Source organism: Loxodonta africana, chromosome 13 (assembly GCF_030014295.1).
Source record: "Loxodonta africana isolate mLoxAfr1 chromosome 13, mLoxAfr1.hap2, whole genome shotgun sequence".
Classification (NCBI taxonomy): Eukaryota; Metazoa; Chordata; class Mammalia; order Proboscidea; family Elephantidae; genus Loxodonta; species Loxodonta africana.
Window position 1 is genome coordinate 21,466,374 of NC_087354.1, and position 6,000 is coordinate 21,472,373.

Below are 6,000 nucleotides of genomic sequence, written 5' to 3' on the forward strand. Positions count from 1 at the left end.
TATATTAACACGTGAGCACACATTTATATACAAACACAAAGCCCTTTCCAGCTGACAACAGTGATATCTATTCGTGTTGAAGCTACAGAAAGAAATGAAGCTGAAATATGTTAAAACACATGAATGATATGAAAAGTAGCTTTTCCTTCAATGTGTGACATACCCCCCCAAACAAGAAACCAAACCCAGAGCCATTGAGTCCATTCCGACTCATAGCGACTCTATAGGACAGAGTAGAACTGCCCCATAGAGTTTCCAAGGAGCACCTGGCGGATTCAAACTGCCAACCCTTTGGTCAGCAGCCATAGCGCTTAACCACTACACCACCAGGGTTTCCATGTGACATACAGGGAACTCATATAAAGCTTTACTAACTGGCCCCATTTGGATACAACAAGCCTTTAAAAATACATTCAGCAAGACATATAATAAATATTATCTTTTTAAAATGGCTGCTTATCTACTTTCCCAGGTAAGCCATGGCTCATACCACACCAGTACAAAGAAAACTGCACTCATTTATTTTACTCATGACTATTTTAACTCCCAGGGGTAGGACTGTTTTACGAATATAAATGAGAATTCTCATTTCCATTAAATCGGCTGAATTTACTCTACCTGTCCTCAGCACGGAAACTCTGGTGGGGCAGTGGTTAAGAGCTCCAGCTGCTAACCAAAAAGGTCAGCAGTTTGAATCCACCACCAGCTATACCTTATAGGGCAGTTCTACTCTGTCCTACAGGGTTGCCATGAGTCGGAATCCACTCGACGACAACGGGTTTTTTGTTTTTTTGGTCCTCAGCACATGCCAGGCAACAAGATATACTGGGAAAATATGAGCTCTGCTCAGAAATACTCACACTCAATTTCCAGGTCCACCACTTACCTTGTGCAAATTGCCAGATTTCTCCTTATCTCGGTTTCCTCATCTGTCCTGGGGAGGAATATCTACTTTGTAGATTTCACGTGACATTATAAGTCTATAAAATGCCTAGCTTGGTGCCTGGCACATAGTTGATTCTTAACAACTTTATCTTAAGGATGAGTTGGACAGTCTGTATCCCTTTGAGTGACTGATTAGTCTAATGGCAGCTATTCTTCACAGATGTACAATCTCTCCTCATGTAAATGTTCAATTACCAAAGAAGAGATCAAAGAGGTAGGAGACAGAGGCAAAGCACCGTGTGCCATTGGTCTCTTCCTAAACATCCACCTGTGAGGAAATGAGTGTCCTCAAAATTCCCCTTTTATCGACACCTGTGCTTCCAGACAGCACAGCAGCCTGCTCTCACGGAAGTTCGCAGGAGCACAACAGATATTTATTGAATTGAAATGCCCCTGACCAAAACAAAAATAAATGCTAAGGCACTCATCATCCATACACCCGTTTGCGACTCTGTGCGTCCGTAAAGCTGGGATTCTAAAGTCCCAAAGTTCACCCGCAAGCTATTCGCTACTCCAAGTGCCTCTGCAGACTCGGCTGAAACCCTCAGGTTTCGCACAGAGTTCATTCCCACCTGAGAAAAGCCAGTTTATGGAAACTCCATCGTTTCTAACGTCCATTAGCGCACCCTTTGCTGAACCAGTGGACAGCACGCTGGGAAACTAACTGCGGAAGCAATCACTTCTCAAATTCACCACCAGCACCACGGTCTTTGTTTTTAATAATTGAGACATTCTTTAACCTACTCAATTACTATAAGGCTTTCCGATCTCACGTAGCTGAGCAAAGGTCAGCTCAAGAAACCAAGGTGGAATCTGAGGCCCACAAAGGGAGCGCAGGCGAGCCCACGCAGAGAGACCTGCGATGGCAGGGACTGCGGCCAACTCGGCGCCGCCCCGGGGAGCCCGAATGTGCGCCCTTGAAAAGCGAAGAATCCCTGGAGCAGGCTGCCCTTCCCGAGTGCTCTCTCCAGCACCCCTCGCCTGGGACTCCTGCCTCTCGTCCTCAGGACACCTTTTGGATCACAGCCAGCAGCTCCGGAGTAGTAATTCCACTGAATTCCCATCCTGGCCCTTCAGGTCCCCCCCACTCCCAAGAAGAAAGCCGGCGGCCACCTCGCAGCCCGCCCCGCGCGTGCAGCCAGGTGAGCCCGGCACGGCCCTCACCTGTCCAAGGCCGCCTCCCCGGGGCTGCGGAGCTGGGCCGACGCGCGCCCCTCACCTGCGCGAGACCTGGCGACGCCACCACTCGCGCGCGCAAGAAGCACCCCGGACGCAGCGGGGGCGGGGGCATCGCCGGCGGCCACCCCACTTCCTCGGCTCCTGCACGCGAGCCCCGCCTTAAAGGGGCGGAGGCGGCGCGCGTCCCCTTCCAACCGCCTCCGACTGAGGCGCGGGCGAGATCGCCGGCAGCTCTGCCTCGTGTTGCAAGAACTTGCTGCAGCTCAGTGCGGGCACTAGCTGGGCAAGTGGGAAGACGTGGCTTGTAACTCCTGCGTCTGGGCTGGCTCACAGGAGGGGCCAGGTGTGTCCAGAGACCTTGGCAATGACTAGGGGAGTGGAGGTGAATCGCTTTGTTGTTGTTGTTGTTGTTGTTGTTGTTCAAAGTAGGCAAAGAGGACAAATATGGCTTGCACACTTGTAATTTCTTAATAACGTATCTCAACAAATACTCAGAGGGGTCACTCTTCTCCCATTGGGCCTTCGAGGGTCAGTGGGAAGAAAGCAGCCTCTGTGTGACCCTGGGAAGAGGTGCCAGAGCCAGGCAACCTATTAAGTCTTTGGTTTGGTTTTTGGTATCTGGTGCGGGAAGGTGGGTGGAAGCCAGTCTTCTGTATCCACCGAGCTGTTTACTGAGCCTTAGTTCCTGAGCTGACTTAGGTGCCCAGCTGCATTGCACTAAGTCCTCAGTGGGACTATTCTTAAAGACCCCTCGGTGCAGTGATTGGCACTAAGGTGTCAAATAAATATTCGTTCATCTCCTTCCATCTCCCTGTTTTTATTTTTTACTTATTGTTGTAAAAATATATACAGGGACATTTGCCAGTCCTCCCTCATTTCTCCCTGCTGTAATCTTCTGATTTGCACTTCATTTGCTCTATTTCTCTGCCTGGTCAGTTTATTTCCCCATATACTGATAAACTTGCTGGCTGACTTAGGAGGAAATCTATACGCAAGATGTGATCCCTCCCTTAGGGAGATCAAGAACTCACCCCCAAGAAACAGCAGCTTATAAATTAGACACAAGAGAATTACATCAATACTTAAATTGGGTTTGAGACAGACCACGCAGTCTATAGGTTGTTACCGGAATGGGTGGTTTGTGAGCAGGACTGGAGTTTAATTGGTGGTAATTGGTGGTTAAGAGTTCAGACTCTGTAATCAGAAAAACCTCAACTCTTAAAAAAAAACCTCACTGGCTTGGCAGCTATGCACTTGTGTGTTACTCAGCCCCTTGGCTTAACTTCTCTCAATTTCAGCTTTCCCTTTAGTAAAATGGGATTAAAATAATAGCTATCTCTTAGGTAAAGAGAAATGGATAATTTACATAAAGTACTTGCCATAATGTCCTGGCCTATGGCAAGGACTTAATAAAGGTTAGCAAATGGTGATAGTGGTTTAGTGGTAGCGTTCTCACCTTCCATGCTGAAGACCCAGGTTCATTCCTGGCCAGTGGGCCTCATGCGCAGCCATCATCCATCCGTCAGTGGGAGCTTGTGTGTTGCTATGATGCTGAACAGGTCTCAGTGAAGCTTCCAGACTCAGACAGACGAGGAAGAAAGGCCTGGTGATCTACATCTGAAAATTAGCCAATGAAAACTCTATGAATTGCAACATTCTGTTGTGCATGGGGCCACCATGAGTCAGAAGTCCACTCCATGGCTGCTAACAGTGATAATTATAGTAACCTAGGAAATGGGAGAATGAATAAAAATTTTTAAAAACATGAGAATTTGGGATGAAATGATAGAAAACAGTGCCTCCGTCACCATGAAATCTTATTTATAATAATAACTACCATTGATAAAGCATGACGGTGCATCAGTTCCTGTGCCTGACATAGAACACACGATAATATTTAATTTTCACAAACCTGAGACCGTTGATAAAACTAAGACTCAGAGCAATGAAATAACATGTCCGGATTGTGTTGTAACAGAGTCCGAGCAACCTCAGGCCCTAATGGCTTTTTCCACTAGGCTTTGGCTGAAGGTCACCTCCCCTACCACAGAAAGCAGAGGTAACTTGGGAAAACAGAGAAAGTATAAAATGAAGAAGAGAAAGGAGCAGTAGGTGGGAGAGGTAGCAGCTATACCTTTAAAGCAGCCGCTTCATACAGCTGAATTAAAATAGCAAGTGAACCCTCACAAAAAAGCTTTTTGCCTCTAGCTCCCGGCAAAAAGAAGTTCCTGTCTGTGGTTCTAGCAGCTCAACCACAAATTGAAAAGGAGGAACAGCGTTTTTCTACCATGAAACGTTATAGAAAGTGAAACATCTGAAGATACAGAAATCTAAGGTCACACTTCCCTCTTCCCACCACCGTAAAGTCCTCCGGCTTCCTTGAGTATTTTTGAAAAAATGACTGTCCAAAAGTACCTCCTGCCTCTTTCTAATAATACTTTCTGCTCAGGGAATAATATTGTTACTTTAACCAACTTTACTGTATAAGCACAGCAGTGCTTATAACAGCGTTGGACTCATATGTATAGCTGACAAATTTTTAATACATTGTTTTTATATTATGTTTATATTTACATAAAGTACTTGGTAAACAGGTTTTTACCAAGTCTTACGTTATGAGCAATGGCCTATGATGTCATAATTGTTACTTTTTTTTTTTTTTAATACAGTGTCCTCCGTTTGTAATAGGCAGGCTTCTCTCTTCAATTCATGTGAGCAACAAGATATTTGGCCTCTGAAGAAACAACCCTGTTGGTGTCAGTTTGATAATTGATGTTGAAGGTTCTCATTCTTCACATTTATATTAGAGTCCTACCGGATACAATTCCTTTTAGTTCTTAGACAATGTATGTTTGCTTGCATGGCCATCTTGTAATTTCACCTGTTCTCTTAAATTGTTCTACCACCTATCTGTCAGTTTGTCCTACTGTGGAAGCTATGCTATCAGTATTTCAAATACCAGAAGGGCCACCTATAATGGACAGGTTTCAGCAGAGCTTCGAGACTAAGACAGACTAGGAAGAAAGACCTGCTGACCTACTTCCAAATATTAGCCACTGAGAACGTTTTGGATCACAGTAGAACATTGCCTGACTCTCTTGTTTTGGACACATCATCAGGAAGGATCAATCACAAAAGGAGGACATCATGTTTTGTGAAGTAGGGGGTCAGGGAGTGTGTGGGAGACCCTCAGTGAAGTAGGTTGGCACAGCAGCCCCAACAATGGACTCAAACATGCCACCGACCATAACAGTGATGCAGAACAGTGTTTCCTTCTATAGGGACGTTGTTTCACCATGAGTTAGAGTCGACGCAATAGCATTTTTCTCTCTAAAGGAACCCTGGTGACACAGTGGTTAAAGCACTCATCTGCTAACCAAAAAGTTGGCAGTTTAAACCCACCAGCTTCTCTGTGGGAGAAAGATGTGGCAATCTGCTTCCATGAAGAATACAGCCTAGGAAACACTATGGGGCAGTTCTACTTTGTCCTTTAAGGCCACTATGATTCAGAATCAAGTTGATGGCAACAAGTTTGTTATTTATCTATCTAGTATCTGTCAAATGTTTAAAGGCGAAAGTGTCTTCTGCAAGGTCTGATGAGCTGATAGTGTCTGTAATACATTCAGAAGTACTGCAGAGGACATATCTTCGCAATGTCGTTGTGCCCGTTTGAATAAGCCAGAGCCGTGTAAACAGGATGAGTTACAGTATCAGTCACCCAGAATCTCTATCTACAGAGTGAGGGGAGTCTCCTCTAAAAGAGAGAAGACCCTATCTGTAAATGCATAGGTGCTAGAACTCCAGCTCTTCTCTGCTCATAGGGAACCACGACAGACCTCCCTTGAGTCATCTGACCACATCTGACCGTGCAGTCAA

The 6,000-nt window shown here is 45.6% G+C and overlaps 1 protein-coding gene across 10 annotated transcripts in view; it reads right to left on the reverse strand.

Moving 5' to 3' along the window:
- MCTP2 (multiple C2 and transmembrane domain containing 2) overlaps window positions 1–4,423 on the reverse strand; it is a 312,542-nt gene extending 308,119 nt beyond the window's left edge. For 7 of the 10 annotated variants that reach the window (XR_010317359.1, XR_010317360.1, XM_023553052.2 and 4 more), the window contains exon 1: window positions 2,110–2,211. The gene's annotated coding sequence lies outside the window, so the exon portion shown is untranslated. Of the gene's footprint in view, window positions 1–886; window positions 2,027–2,109; window positions 2,214–3,580; window positions 3,742–4,258 lie in introns of those variants that run through there. The other 3 variants (XM_064267069.1, XM_023553054.2, XM_023553055.2) reach the window with 3 other exon arrangements.
- Between the last annotated feature and the right edge of the window lie 1,577 nt (window positions 4,424–6,000).